Source organism: Eumetopias jubatus, unplaced genomic scaffold (assembly GCF_037043125.1).
Source record: "Eumetopias jubatus isolate StellerSeaLion01/CBP00866 unplaced genomic scaffold, mEumJub1_p1.0 scaffold_16, whole genome shotgun sequence".
Lineage (NCBI taxonomy): Eukaryota > Metazoa > Chordata > Mammalia > Carnivora > Otariidae > Eumetopias > Eumetopias jubatus.
This window is the reverse complement of record NW_028274822.1, coordinates 87,080,380-87,096,812: the sequence shown is the minus strand read 5'-3', so window position 1 is coordinate 87,096,812 and position 16,433 is coordinate 87,080,380.

Genomic DNA, 16,433 nt, shown 5'->3' with positions numbered 1-16,433 from the left:
TCATCACCTTCCTCGTATTTACCTATCCTTACATGTGTTGCAAATTGAAATTAATCTCTCCGGTCTCAGGCTTTCTCTCAGCAGCCAGAAGCTGGGTAGACATAACCACACGCGGGGCGTCTTAGCTTTGCTTCCATCTGGTTGTTTTCATTCGGGAAAATCCCTTCCTAACCTTGTTCCCCCTGAGTCCCATTTGTGAAATGGGAACAACACTACAGTGCTTGCAGACCTATGAGGATTAGGAAAATGATGACCAAAACGTGCTTTGTAGCTGGTGGAGGTTGCTCTTCTATATTCTGTCTTCCACCTCATTCCCCTCCTTCCCTGCCAACTTCTTTTGCCGCCGCCACCACCACCCTTAAATTTTCTGCTCACGATTTACTTTGTGTGCACAAAGCCATCTGGCATAATCTTTTCCACCAGAGACTGTGGCGTCCACTCTGACATCTTTCTTAAATAAATGAGGAGTCCCCCCACTCCCCCACAGAAGAGTCAATTCTAAGTAACCAGTCAAAGAAGATCTTGTTCCCAAACATGATTGATTCCAATAATAGTTTTCTGTTCCAATAATAACTTCCATTTATTGACACCCACCTGCCACTATGTACCAATAACCTTGATCATTTGGGAATATAGAGTCCAGGTGGATTCATTCCACAAAATTTTCTTGAGTTCCTATTATGCGCCAAGCACTGTGCTGGGCACAGGGGATACAATGAACAAGAGACAAAGAGCCTACTCTTGCTAAACTTAACAGTCTTAAAAGGGTTAGCTGATTTAATCCTTACAATAACCCCATGAGGTAGGTATTGTCTTCAATTTCAGTTGGTAAAATCGTAGCTCAAATGTGGAAATGAATTAAGTTGACACGTGCTTAAGATCACACAGCTAGGGGCGCCTGGGTGGCTCAGTCAGTTAAGCAGCTGCCTTCGGCTCAGGTCATAATCCCAGTGTCCTGGGATCGAGTCCTACATTGGGCTCCCTGCTCCTTGGGAGCCTGCTTCTCCCTCTCCCTCTGCCTGCCTCTCTGCCTACTTGTTCTCTCTCTGTATCTCTCTGCCAAATAAATAAATAAAACCTTTTAAAAATATATTAAAAAAGATCACACAGCTAATAGCATATTTTATTGAACTTAAGATGTATATTTTTTCACATTTTAATATCTCATACCAAGACACATCGCAATGGATGAAGTTTTAGCATTGTATCATAGTTTAATTGACAGCTTTTTTCTTTCTTTGGATTGCATAAAATAATGGCATCCCATAATCAATGGCATCTTAGATGTGATGAAATATGGCTTAGTGGCCAGTCCTGTGTAGTGGACCCAATGGCTTCAGTTCCATTCCTCACCCTTTTCCTGTTCTGCTTCTTAAAAAGGGGGTGCTGGACCCCCAGAGACTACATTCCCAGGCCTTCTTATTCCTGAGCTTCCAGCTAGGTTCAGCCAGCAGGAGGCAGCAATAGGAACAGCCACCTTCCTAACCATCCCACCCCACCCCTGTGAGCAGCATCTCTGACGTAACTGGTTCTCCCTCTGTATTGTTAGGGGATCCCAGACCCTGGGTATCTGTAACATAATCTCCTCCTGGATCTAATCTGTAGCCTGGCAGTGGTGATTGGTGGCTTCTTGCTGCTGTTAATCTCTGAATTGCCTCAATCCCGTCTGCCTAGCTTTGCAACGCTTTATTTCCCAGGTAACTAATCCCCTGAATGAACCCCCCCGCCCTGTGCCCTGCTTTAAATACTTAGATGGGGTTACTTTCTGGGCAGACTGTGCCTGACACCACTGGCATTCAAACCCAGACTTGAACTTCCTAGCACACACTACAGCCTATAAACTCTCAAATTCTAAAAGCAGGAGCAACATACTAAATAAACTTCCCGAGGTTTCTCACCAGGAAGCCACAGACTCTTTGAGGAGCAGTGGGATTATTGCAAAGAATATAGGAATCCACTTGTGCACCAAGCATTGTCAGGAAATTGACTAAACACCTTTAGGCTTAAATATTACTATTTTCTAACCTAAATCACACTTTCATTCCAGTGAAATTTCAAAGATTGAAGTCTAATTGGCCTGGATCCAGCTGCATCAAATCAATCACCGTAACTAAACAAGCCCAGAGTCAAGTGTTCACCTTTAGAGCTGGGTTTAGAGAGTGGAGACAGGGTACAGCCTAAAGGAAATATGAAGTACTGTGACCAGAAGGGGGAATGACGTTAAAGTATCAAAACAACAGGTGTCCACTGTAGTCATCCTCATACTCATGTATGCTAAAAATTATTAAGTAATCTAGTGCAGTTACATCAAGTGGGTATATAGATGAGGCAGACTTCCCTTACTAACGGAATCCTACTTCGCTTGAGAGAGCAGTGTGTCCAGCTAGAGGCTTGATTTCCAGCCTCCTTTGCAATGAAGGTAACTATATGACACAACTCTGGTCAATGAGATATGGGTAGATGGTTGGGGGGGCATCCCTTCTGTCAGGAAACATTGTGAAAGATTTTTAAATGGACAAATATATGGTGTCCTAGCACTCTTTGGTGTCATCTCCAACTTTCACTATCTTTGAGCTATTTTACAATTTTGTAAATTGTGGAAAACTGATAGGAATGCAATTGGCTCTTGTCCATAGAAATGCAAATGAATTGTGTCTGGTGGAGCTGCAATCGATTATTTCTCTGTTGACTAATTTTCCACCTGTCTGTAAATTCATTGTAGCATTCTCGATTGCCTGTGTATGTGTATATGATTGCCTATGTGCGAATGTTTTCAAGAATTCTCCTTTGAATTGGTTTCAACATCTTACTGATTTCCTTATTAATCAGTGAAATAAAATATTTGACACTTGTTTATTTTATGATAAGAGTCATGCTTTTATTCTTTTAGAAATTCATCATTCAATACTTCTCCAATAAAAACACCAGACCTCACGTTAAAACAAAACAAAACAAAACAAAACAAAAACAGCACACACACACCTTTGACCTTTCTCTCTTCTTTCTGACTGCAACATGAACATAAACCATCTTGCAACCATGAGGATCTAGCCTGAGCATGAGGGTACCTATGCTAAGGATTTGGGATTGAAAATGTATAAAAAGCCTGTGTTCTTGATAGCATTCTTGAGTTACTGGATCAGTTCTTGACTGCCTCCCTTCCATGGCTCCCTATTATGAAAATTTCCTACTCTTCCGCCCCCCAATCAGTTTAAACCAGTGCAGTAGGGTTTTCTATTATACTACAGAATGCACTCCTAAATTATACTATCAAAGAGCCAGAAAAAGCAAGCAAGCAAGCAAGCAAGCAAGCTAGACATTTCCTTTTTTTTTTAAATAGGCTTCACATGGAGCCTAATGTGGGGTTTGAACTCAAAACCCTGAGATCAAGACCTGAGCTGAGATCAAAACCTGAGCTGAGGGGCGCCTGGGTGGCTCAGTCATTGGGCGTCTGCCTTCGGCTCAGGTTGTGATCCCAGGGTCCTGGGACTGAGCCCCGCATCGGGCTCCCTGCTCTGCGGGAAGCCTGCTTCTCCCACTCCCCCTGCTTGTGTTCCTTCTCTCTCTGTGTCTCTCTCTGTCAAAAAAAAAAACAAAAAAAAACCTGAGCTGAGATCAAGAGTCAGACACTTAACCGACTGAGCCACCCAGGTGCCCCTAGATGTTTCCTTTAGCACAAGGGGGAAACCTGTGGCCAAGCAAAGCATGACTGAAAAAAGGAACAAATGGGTGAGCCCTTGCTAAAGGATGATGGGGAAATAATGTTGCAAGACCAATTATTCAGATGAAGCATGGACGAAGGGGCATTCTGACACTCACTTTCTGAGAAGTCCCCTAGCAAAGAGAATGAAAGAGTTCTCCCTGGGCTTCTTGGATTAGAAGTGACTTCTTACCACAGGTGACACCTTATCATAAGATCATCTATTTTTTTCAAGAAGTCATGGGTTTTATTTTTCCACTGTTGAGGCAAGACGGGCCCTTAGCCAGACATTTTCTACTACCTGGTTCCTTCTGGGCATTTTCAAGATGGTCACTTGGGGGTTGATTGGATATTTGTTGATTGCCTTTCTAGCATCCACTCTCTGTAACAGGCCCATTTTAGTTTGGAAGGGTTTTTCTCTCTCCTCCCTACTATACCCATGTGGTTCAATTGGACCTTCACAACCCCCGTCCAGAGGTGGAGCATGTGACCCAGGTCTAAGGCAATCAGCCCATGGTACCCTGTTACTAGCAGTGATTAAATAATTCAAGGGTAGAACAATCACAGTGAATTTCAGCACGTTTTTGAGGGAGCTTCTAGAAAAGACGTTCTCTCCTCCTCATGGGACTGAGTCTCAGAAGATGAGCGAGAGTTGCTGACAGACATCTTGCCACCATGTGGCCTGAGAATAAAGTCAATATGAAGGAGAGCAGAGCTGAGAGATTGAGAATGTTGACCCCTGATTCCAGCCACATTCGAAGTCAGCTCTAACCCTGGGCCTTTAGGTTATAAAAGTCAACTAATTCCCATTTTTGCTTAAGCCAGTTTGCATCGGAGTGTCACTTTCAAATTAGTTCTGATGAACACATAGGTTTAGGGGTTTATGAAGACGGGTTCTAGCCTAATGTTTCCCAACATCTTTTCCCCCACTGTAAAACATACAATGGACATTATGCCCTTGCAGAGCACAATCTCATTTAAAAAAAAAAAATCTACATTTTGAAGAAACCCCAAAATGACTGCTAAGATGTAAAACATTTAAAAATTTATAATTTTTAGGGCGCCTAGATGGCTCAGTTGGAAGAGCACGCAACTCTTGATCTTGGGGTGGTGAGTTCCAGCCCCATGTTGGGTGTAGAGATTATTTAAACAAATAAAACTTTTTAAAAAAGTAATAATTTATAAATTCCACAATTACTTACAATTCATTTGTAAGATAGGTTGCTATGAACTATGGCAGATTCAATGGATTATCACTTTTTTTTTTCCTCTTTTACTCAAGAAGGCATTTTAGAGTTCTTAGAACAGGGGCTGGCCCAAGGGTGCCTGGGTGGCTCAGTCAGTTAAGCATCCGACTTTTTGTTTCAGCTCAGGTCATGATATCAGGGTCTTGAGATCAAGCCCCGTGTCAGGCTCCCTGCTCAGCGGTCTCAGCTTAAGACTCTCTCTCCCTCTGCCCCCCCCCTGCTCGTCTCTCTCTAAAATAAATAAATAAATCTAAAAAAAAAAAGTCTCTCTCTCAGAGAACAAAAGCAAATGTGAAAAGTGTTTATGTTTGGTAGTTCTGGGTAAATGTATGGGACTTACTTTGTACTGGACTTGCAGCTTTTGTGTAAGCTTGAAATTATTTCAAATTTAAATGTTTTTTTATTTTTATTTTTTTAAAAGATTTTATATATTTATTTGACACAGAGAGAGAGTGAGCACAAGCAGGGGGAGAGGGAGAAGCAGACTCACTGCTGAGCAGAGAGCTGGACACGGGGCTCGATCCCAGGACCCTGGGCTCATGACCGGAGCCAAAGGCAGATACTTAACAACTGAGCCACCCGAGTGCCCCCTTAAATTTTTTTTTTTTTAATTTCATCTCTTGGCTCCTTCCCTCTGCTTTCCTCACATTCCCTAAATACTTAGGTTAGTTTCTGCTAGTTTAGTGATCCCCGAAGAAAGAGAGATTATCTTTTCCAATAGTTACAGCAACTCAGGTTATTATCTGCCAGGATGCCTGAATGTTTGTGTCCTCAAAAAATTCTGTATGTTGAAATCCTAACATATGATGGTAACAGGAGGCAGGGCCTTTGGGAGGTGATTAGGTCATGATGGTGAAGCCCTTATGATGGGATTAGTGCTCTTATAAAAGAGACCCCAGAGAGTTCCCTTCCTCCTTCTGTCATGTGAGGACACAGAGGGAAGACAGCCAGCAATGAACCAGGAAGCAAACCCTCACCAGACAGTGAACCTGATGGCACCTTGACCTTGGAATTTCCAGCCTCCAGAACTGTGAGAAATAAATTTCCGTTGTTCGTAAGCCACCCAGTCTATGGTATTTTGCTACAGCAGCCCAAATGGACTAAGACACTGAATCATTAGCCTTTCAAGTCCTGTGCCCACCCCAATCACCTGTGGGGTGGGGATGAAATGATCTGATTTGCCAGGCCAGGGCACAAGCCCATTCCTCAAGCCAAAGGATGGAACCAAATCCTCCCAAACCTCAGAGCTGGTCAAACCTCAGGGATGGAGGGATCACCAAAGGAAATCAGGGTGTTAATGGCAAAGGAGGGCACATGGAAGCCGGGAAGGCAAAAACAGCATCTAAGAACCCCATCATATGAGCTCTTGGTCCCAGAAGCCCTGCTCAAAGGGAGAAAGGGCAGGGGACTGAGATAATAGGAAGGAGCAGACATGACAGAGGCTAATGGAGACCAACCTGTTCGCTTCTCCAAAAAGCAGATGTTTAATAAGGTCATTTGCTCTTCTTGCAATGCAGGACTGATGAGGGACACAACCAGTTCTGCCACAAGAGGCCCATAAATATTCAACATAGAGGAAGACTAATTTACAAAGATGATATAATTTTATCATGATGGGCAGCGCTTTAAGTTTGCAGTGAAACCTGTCTTTGCTTAGTCTAACCAAAGACCCTCCCACTCCCTCATGTAAAGGGCCCAAAGCTCCGTGATAGTCTGAGAGTCATGTTGCAATACATTTACCTATATCTCCGGCGCCTGAGTGGCTCAGTCGTTAAGCGTCTGCCTTCGGTTCGGTTCATGGTCCCAGGGTCCTGGGATCGAGCCCCACATTGGGCTCCCTGCTCAGCCGGAGGCCAGCTTCTCCCTCTCTCACTCCCCCTGCTTGTGTTCACACTCTCACTGTGTCTCTCTCTGTCAAATAAATAAATAAAACAAAAACAAAAAACATTTACCTATATCTCTCTTTTATTATAAAAATATTACTGGGGCTCCTGGGTGGCTCAGTCACCTAAGCACCTGACTCTTGATTTCAGCTCAGGTCATGATGTCAGGGTTGTGAGGATCAAGCCCAACAACAGGCTCTGAGCTGGGCGTGGAGCCTGCTGGAGATTCTCCCTCCCTCTCCCTCTGCCCCTCTCCACCCCCACCCCCTCCTCACATGTGCACACTCACTCTCTCTCTCAGTTAAAAAAAAAATTAAACAAAACAGAAGTCTGTATAGTAAAAAATGAAAGTTTCCCCCTCTCCAGAGTGCTACTAACAGTTTGGTACAGGGGGCACCTGGCTGGCTCAGTGGGTAGAGCATGTGACTCTTGATCTCGGAGTTGTAAGTTTGAGTCCCACACTGGGTATAGAGATTACTTAAAAATAAAATCTTAAAAAAAAAAAAAGTTTGGTGTATATAATGATAATAATAATAATAATAATAGAGATATTAGTTAAACCATATATAGCATCCACACTGTTATGCCCTGTTCTAAGCACTTTACCTAGATTAACTCATTTTCCCTTCATATTAGAATGATGTGGGTAACATTGTTTCCATTTCACACGAACAAACTGAGCCTTAGAGAAATGAAGTAGATTGTAAAATATCACAACCAGAAAGTGAGAGAATTAACTTTAAACCCAAGCAGTCTAACTCCAGAGTATGTATTATTCCAGGTTTTTAAATTGTATATACATATTTTTTGAGTTGTGCTTCACATAAAATTAACCATTTAAAGTGTACAATTCAGGGACACCTGGGCGGCTCAGTTGTTAAGTGTCTGCCTTCGGCTCAGGTCATGATCCCGGGGTCCTGGGATGGAACCCCACATCGGGCTCCCTGCTCCGCGGGAAGCCTGCTTCTCCCTCCCCCACTCCCCCTGCTTGTGTTCCCGCCCTCCCTGTAGCTCTCTCTGTCAAATACATAAATAAATAAATCTTTAAATAAAATAAAATAAAGTGTACAATTCAGTGGCATTTAGTACATTGTTGTGTAAACATCACCTCTATCTTGTTCCAAAACATTTACATCACCCTCTCTGTACCCATTAAGCAGTCACTCCCCATTTTACCCCATATTCAGTCCCTGAAAAACACTAATCTACTTTTTGTCTCCATGATTTATCTAATCTGGGTGTTTCATATGAACGGAATCATACAATATGCTACTTTTTGTGTCTGGCTTGTTCCACTTGAAATGTTTTCTTTTCTTTTTTTTTTTTAATGTTTTTTATTTATTTATTCATGAGAGTCAGAGAGAGAGGAGAGAGAGGCAGAGGCAGAGGGAGAAGCAGGCTCCCCACTGAGCAGGGAGCCGGACGCAGGGCTCGATCCTAGGACCCTGGGATCACGACCTGAGCCGAAGGCAGACGCTTAACCATCTGAGCCACCCAGGCGCCCCATCACTTAAAATGTCTTCAAGGCGCACATATTTTGTAGCATGAATCAGTACTTCATCCCTCTTTATGGTGGAATGATATTCCTTTGTATGCATAGACCACGATTTGTTTATCCACCCATCTGTTGATGAACGTCTGGGTTGTTTCCACCTGCATGAGTCCCGGTTCTTCAGAGAAACAGAGCAAAGATGATAGGTATATATTTGGAGAGAGATTTATTTTAAGGAATCGGCTTATGCAGTTGTGGAGACTGGCAAGTTCAAAACCTTCAGGAGAGCCTGGCGGGCCGGAGACCCAGGGAAGAGCTGACGTTGCAGTCAAGTCTGAAGGCCATCTGCGGGCAGAATTCCTTCTTGCCTGGGGGGAGGTCAGACTTTGTTCTAGTAAAGCTTTCAGCTGATTGGATGAGGCCTACCCACATCATAGAGGGCAGTCTGCTTTAAAAGTTCACCAGTTCACCCTCACAGAACATCTTAAATATATGACCAAATATGTGGGTACAGCCAAGTTGACATATGAAAGAAATCATCACACCACCTTTTAGCTATTGTTATTAGTGCTGCTGTGAGCATTCATGAACAAATATTTGTCTGAGTCCTATTTTCAGTTCTTTGGAGTATATAGCTAAGAGTAGAATTGCTGGGTCATATGGTAGTCCTATGTTTAACTTTTTGAGGAAGGCCTAAATTGTTTTTCACAGCAGCTAAACTATTTTACATTCCTTTCAGCCATTTACGAGGGCCTATCTATGATTTTTTAACTTCCTAAAATGGGATTATGCTACACAAGGTGCATTTTTGGTGTTTTGTTTTTGTTTGACACTTAACCTATCTCGGACATCTTTCTGGGTCAGTACTTATAACGCGGTCCCATTCTCTATGGATCACGGAGATGCTTAGAACAGGGCCTGGCCCAAGGGATTGTTATACAAATGAATGTTACTTTTTTGTTGCTGTTGTTGTTTTTTCAAGTAAGTTCACAGCATGGGGCGCCTGGGTGGGTCAGCGGGTTAAGCATCGGCCTTCAGCTCAGGTCTTGATCCCAGGGTCTTGGGGTCAAGCCCCCAATTTGGCTCCCTGCTCAGCAGGGTGTCTGCTTCTCCCTCAGCCGTACCCACGCCCCCACCCCCTTACCCCCCATGCACCTTGCGCTCTTTCTAGCTCACTCTCTCAAATAAATAAATAAAATCTTTTTAAAAAAGTAAGTACACTGTACTTTATTAAACGAATAAACCATAATTTATCTTATTCCCCACTGATAAAGATTTAAGTTGCTTTCAATTTTTTTTTTTTACCTTTTATTATGAGAAATACATACGAGTAGGGAGAACAGGCAATGAATGTCCCCACAATCCAGCTATGACATTCAAAAACTCATAACCTCTCCTTTCTTATTTCTGCCCCCCCCCCACTGGACTCCTTTGAATCATATCCCAAATATCATATCATTTTGTCTACACGTATTTCAGTATTTCAAAGAGATTAGGAGCCATTTGTTTAAACATAACCGAAATACCATTATCATATTGACAAAATTTAGCAATCATTCCTTAATTAGCCAATCAGTGTTCCGATTTCCCCAAATGTCTCACACTTTTTAACTGTTCGAATTGAGCCAGATTACAAACAGTTGGTTAATATGTCTCTTAAAGCTCTTTGACTCTATATAGTTTCTCCCTCTCTCTTCAATTTCCCTTTCACGTTATATATACACAAAAACCAGTGCCTGCAATTTTTAAGACTCATTTTGAAATGGCCAGGAAGTTCCTGTTAGAGCTTGTTTTAGATCAATGTAACCCCTCCCCCCCATCACACAGTGAAGCAATCCACGTCCCTCTGCTTAACTGTTGGGCCCCCAGCTTTCTCCTGGGCTGCAGCCCCACAGAGCAACACAAACAAAACATAGGGTAAATCACTCAGTCCTTAAATCTGGTCAGTTCATTCCTCCTCCCTTCCAGAGAGGACATTTTGAAATAGTTGGGTAGAGAAAGGAATTCAAGGACGCAGACACTGACGCTGGAAACGTCAGGGGGTTGCCATGCGCTGGGCAGTGGGCTGTGGTTGTGGGTTGAATGGTCGCCACAACAGATATGTCTACATCCTCGCCCCTGAAAACTGAGAATATGACTTTATTTGGGAAAAGGGTTTTGCAGATGTAATTAAGTTAATTATCCTGAGATGAGATCATTTTGGATTATCTGGGAATCTAAATCCAATGACAAGTGTCCTTATAAGAGGCACGCAGAGAAGGCCGTATGACCCTGGAGGCCAAGATTGGGGTGAGGAGGTCACAGGCCGAGGAGTGTGGACAGCCACCAGAAGCTGGAAGAGACAAGATGCAAGCTCTTTCCTAGAGTCCTTGGTGGGAGCGTAACCCTGCTGACACCTTCATTTCAGACTTCTGTCTCCCAAACTGTGAGAGAATACAGCTCTGCTGTTTTAGGCTCCCCCAGCTTATGATAATTTGTTAGCACAGCCCCAGGAAGCTAATACAGTCACATACTAAGGGCCCTAGCTAGGAAAGGCATTTTGGGGAAGCAGGGCCCCTGGATTTCTACCTGTGAAATAATAAGAAATATGTATATTGCTCTCTGCCCTTGGTTCCTGATACAAAGCTCCTAAATCTCTTGGAATTTCCTGAGTAATGGGAGCATCTGACACTGAGCTCCTAAATCTGTTGGAATTTCCTGGAGTGTCTTTTGTTCTAATGAGGCGATTCTTGGTGAGCTCCTAGAGGGAGGCTGGTCCCCAGAAAGACCCAGCCATGATTAAAAGCTTGCAATTTTCAACCCCAGCCCACCCTATCCTCCAGAGAGGGGAGAGGGGCTGGAAATGGAGTTAATAATCTATCCTGTCTATACGATGAGGCCTCCATAAAAATCCCAGCAGAATGGGGTTGGGGGCTTCTGGGCTGGTGAAACTCCATGAACCAGGAGGGTGACACACCCCAGCTCCATGAAGACAGAAGCTCCTCCAGACCTCACCCTATGTACCTCTTCATCTGGCTGTTCATCTGTATCCTTTATTATATCATAAACTGGTGAACAAGTAAGTGTTTCCCTGAGTTCTATTAGCTGCTTTAGCATATGATCGAATCCAAAGAGAGGGGTCATGGGAACCTCAAGTTGTAGCCAAGTCAGACAGAAATTGTGGGTAACCCAGGAACCTACAACTTGCAATTGGCATCTGAAGTGGGGTGGGCAGTCCCATGAGACGGAGCATGTAACCGGTAGGGTCTGCACTAACTCTAATTAGTGTCCGAACTGAGTTGAATTGTGGGACCCCCAGCTGGGGGCACAGAGCCTTGCTTGACGTGGAAACAAAATTGCCCACATCCTTGCGTCAGACGTGGGACACACAGAGGGAGGATGTCTTTCCAGCCCCCACCCCACGGACTGTTCCTCCTTCTGACATGAGCCAGGCCGCCCCCGCGGGATTGTCCACTTCCTGCCCCTGTCACATATAAAGTGAGATGTCATTTCAGAAAACACTGGAGAAGGAAGCATGCAGGGCCCAGGAGCCCCAGGCTCACGCCCCCTCAGTCTGGCAGGTGTGTTCTGAAGTTTTTTCAACCTGCCTTTCCTTCTCCTCACAGCCAGGAGAATAAGTAAACTGCAGAGGTCTACACTCATTTGTTCCTTAGGTCGTTCATTTATTCAAGGTGTACTTACTCAGTGTCCCCTTGGGGTCAGGCACTGGGCTGTGTCCTGGGCATGCAAAGCTGAATCCAGTGCATGTCTTTATAGAGACAGAGGCAGAGGGAAACACACACAGGTAAATAATGTGTGATAAGGAGTGCCTGGGTGGCTCAGTTGGTTGGGCAACCTATTCTTGATTTCGGCTCAGGTTGTGATCTCGGGGTCCTGGGATCAAGCCCCACTTTGGGCTCCATGGGCAGGGAGTCTGCTTGTAGTTTCTCTCTCTCCCTCTCTCCCTCCCTCCCCACACTCGAGGGCATGCTCTCTCTCTCCAAAATGAATAAATAAATCTTTAAATAATAATAATAATAATGTGTGGTAAGCACATGGGTACCAGAAGCAGGGTCGAGAAGAGGGCCTAACCCAGACTGGAGAGGGAGATCCACAGAAGGCTTGGCACTTGTAGGAAATGGGTTAGCCACAAACCACATATGGCTTTTAAACTTTAAATTAATTAAATAATATTGAAAATTCAGGCTCCACTAGCCCCACTTCAAGGGCTCAGTAGCTACATGTATATTACAAAGCATTTCCATCATTGTAGAAAGTTCTATTGGAAGATACTGGTCTAGGCTGAGGCTGACAAAAGAGGAGTTATCCAGGACTCGGGGGAAGGAAGGATGTCCCCAGAAGCTTCTATAGGACAGCCTTTGGATACTAAACACAGTACAGCTGCTGCGGGAGGTGTCCAGACCAGTTCCTGCCGTGCCTTGCTGGTCGTCTTGAATTCTCTGCTAAGGAAAACAGGAGAGCCGCTGGAGCATTCAGCCAAGTGAGTAGCCTCATCAGATTTGAGTTTTGGACAATGGATTGGAGGAGGAGCAAGGCAGGAGGCAGGAGGACCCATCAGGAGACGGTCCCATTCCTCCAGAATCTTGGACCAGCCGTAGTGGTAGCAACATGGGTGGAGAGAGATTCAGGGCGTATCGCTGACAGATTGGGGATTGTGGTTCATGAGGAAGAAGAGGGAACCAAGCTTAGGGCTTGTGCTACGTGGATGGTGCTAACTGTTCCCTTTGTCTGGTGTAGAATCTGAGGGAGAGGATGAGAAACCTTTTTCTTCAGTGTTGGTCCTTAAGGGAGTGGGCTTCAGTGATCCGGAGGCCCGCATTCCTCAGTAATACCCGCTCCGTGGCTTACCGCAGACCACACTAGAGGGAACACATGGATTTGAGCCTAAAGAATTCCTGAGGGCAACTGTGGGCAGCTCTGTGGCTCTGGAGCAGGCAGGAGAAGGGGGGGTGACAAAAGCCTGTTGCTCCCCTTTCTCTCTTTTTCAACCATTCCCCTGATCTTTCGCGATGCCGCTCACTCCAAAATGGCTCCCCACTCCCGCTGAGTTCAAAGTGTCCCGTAAAACAGCTCCAATCAGCGTGGACTGTTTCATTCCTCATGGTTCTGTGACGTGGACTCCACAGATTCCAAACTTCTCAAATGCCTCTCTTCTTACTTCTTCCACACTCTTCATTTGGTCTGGAATGTCTGTTCCTTTCATTTCTGCCCCTACAAATTTTAACAGCTCTCCCTTATTCCCCTCATTCATAAAACTCTGGTGGACCAGTTGGATTTTTTTTCAAACAGATTTTTAAAGTAAAGTTGTAGCTACAAAGTCAAAATATATATGTATATTACACCAGATCATCCACAATAACCTCATATATCATTTGTGGTGTGTCTACTACGTTTTGAAAGATACTACCTCAATCTGCTTGTTCAATGTGCTTCCTTTTTTTTTTTAAGATTTTTTTTTTAAAGATTTTATTTATTCGAGAGAGAGAGAGAGAATGAAAGATAGAGAGCACGAGAGGGAAGAGGGTCAGAGGGAGAAGCAGACACCCTGCTGAGCAGGGAGCCTGATGTGGGACTCGATCCTGGGACTCCAGGATCATGACCTGAGCCGAAGGCAGTCGCTTAACCAACTGAGCCACCCAGGCGCCCTTTAAGATTTTTTATTTTTTATTAGAGAGAGAGTACAAGCAGGGGGAGTGGCAGGCAGAGGGAGAAGCAGGCTCCCCGCTGAGCAGGGAGTCCAATGTGGGACTCGATCCCATGACCCCGGGATCATGACCTGAGCTGAAGGCAGATGCCTAACCGTCTGAGCCACCCAGGCACCCTCAATGTGCTTCTTAAAATCGTTACTTACATAGTTGTCTTATTTTCCCTACTAAACACTCAGCTCCAGACAGCGAATAATATCTTCCTCATTTGGGGGATCCTAAAACATCTAGCAGAAACACCTTATAGGTTCATTGACTATGCATTCTTAAATCAATAAGGCCTCAATTTGCATTAGGCTTTGTGATCAGTAGCTAGGAGTAAAAAAAGATCAGTAATAAAATTTGGTTTGAATTTTTTAAGACTATTTCTTTATTTTATTTTTTTTTCAAAGATTTTATTTATTTATTTGGCAGAGAGAGAGAGCACAAGCAGGGGGCGCGCCAGAGGGAGAAGCAGGCTTCCCACTGAGCGGGGAGCCTGATGCAGGGCTCAGTCCCAGGACCCTGCGATCATGACCTGAACCAAAGGCAGATGCTTAACCCAGTGAGCCACCCAGACGCCCCAGATTACTTCTTTTTTTAGAGAGGTTTTAGCTTCCTAGCAAAACTGAGAGGAAGGTACAGAGAGTTCCCATATGCCCCTGCCCCACACATGCACAGCCTCCCCTATTATCAATAGCAGATTTACAGGGAAATGGAAACCTTTCTTCCTTAATCCTCTGCCTTCCAGAGAATTCTGTAGTCAAAGAGAAACAGAAGGTGATTTGGCAAGAACGTGGAAAAAGGAGGCACGTGTTAGTCATTTGAGAAAAGGGAAACACTCATGTTTACAAGAATCTCCACAGTGTCTGCTCACACAGAATGAAGAATATTTTCCACTTGTTGAAAAATCCAGCCTGACCATATTAAGGTATTCACCAAGAACATGGACTTTATCTCCCAAGACCTCTTGGATTAGTGGGGGAGCTAAGTGGACATGTTTGATGGACACATTTGTTTATTAGAAGTTATGAGACTAACAAGTAAAGTGTGAGGAGAAAATGTAGGACGATGACATTGGAAAGGTAGTTGGGGAACCATCTGTGAAGGGCTTTGTATACCAATCTGAGGAATGTGCAGAGCAGAGGTGGCAAACTTAAAATCCCACAGAGACCAGGCACATAAATGAGTGAAGCTGACCAGGTAATAGGGAGTGGTGGGGACTGGGGCAAAATGGAGAATGCATACCCTGTCTCAGGGAAGCAGCTACTCTCAGCTCTAGCTGATTGTTATTCTGTGTGACTGTTGGCCCACAGCAGCCAGATCTTCCAGTTTTCCAAGAGACTCTGGAAATCTAGGTTTTTATAGGACAGTCCTAAGTTTTTAAAACATGTGGCCCAAATCCAACTGGCTTTAGAACCCAGTCTGGCTCACAGGCCATACAGCGATAGCCGTGGCAGCTTGGAGGGAGTGAATGAAGTTTGTTTTTTTTTTTTTTAAAGGATATGATCCCATCTGTGCTTTAGAAAAATCACATGGTGGTGTGGGAGAGAAATTACAGGGAATAGATTAGAGAAAAGGAAACCAGTCAGGAAACTCTCTCAATAGTTTCCACAGGTGGGAGGTGGCAACAGTCATGGTGGGGTAGGGGGAATGTGGTTGGGCTGATTTGGAGTCCGGGATTCAGTGGGAAGACCTTTGCTTTAATCAGCGTCTGAAAAGGGGCACCTGGGTGGCTCTGTCAGTTAAGTGTCTGCCTCCAGCTCAGGTCATGATCTGCCTTCAGCTCAGGTCATGATCTCGGGGTCCTGGAATCGAGTCTCGCATCAGGCTTCTTGCTCAGCCGGGAGCCTGCTTCTCCCTTTCCCTCTGCTGCTCCCCCTACTTGTGCTCTCTCTCTGTCAAATAAATAAATAAATAAAATCTTAAAAAAAAAAATCAGCTTCTGGAAGGAGTCTATGCATTCTCTCAATGCATTTCCCACCCCTGTACCCCTTTCCTGAGCTGGGAGCTGAAAGGCACAGAGCAGACAGATCACCTCTAAAGCCAAAGGATAGGAAATTTTAGCAAAGACTCTGCTCTTGGGTGCTGTCTAAATTTACCCATGATTATTTTAGAGATAGACTCCTTGACCAACTGCCGACCCTCACTTGCCCCACCAACGGGCTCTGCACGTAGTTAAAATTAAAAGCCTATGTATCATTTGGTATTTGGCTTCTTTGAACAGTCAGTGAGAAACTCAGAGCCAAAGCCTCTTTTGCAAACAGCAGAGAGAGGAAATGGCTCCCCAAGAGGCAGTTGTATGGAGACAGACACATGAGAGGTGACCTCAGATCCATTGCATGGTCTTCCTAGTTATGCAACCGGTCACTTGGGCCCAGGGAAGGATGCAAAGGGCAGGAGGTATGAATGGAGGGAAGGAAAGAA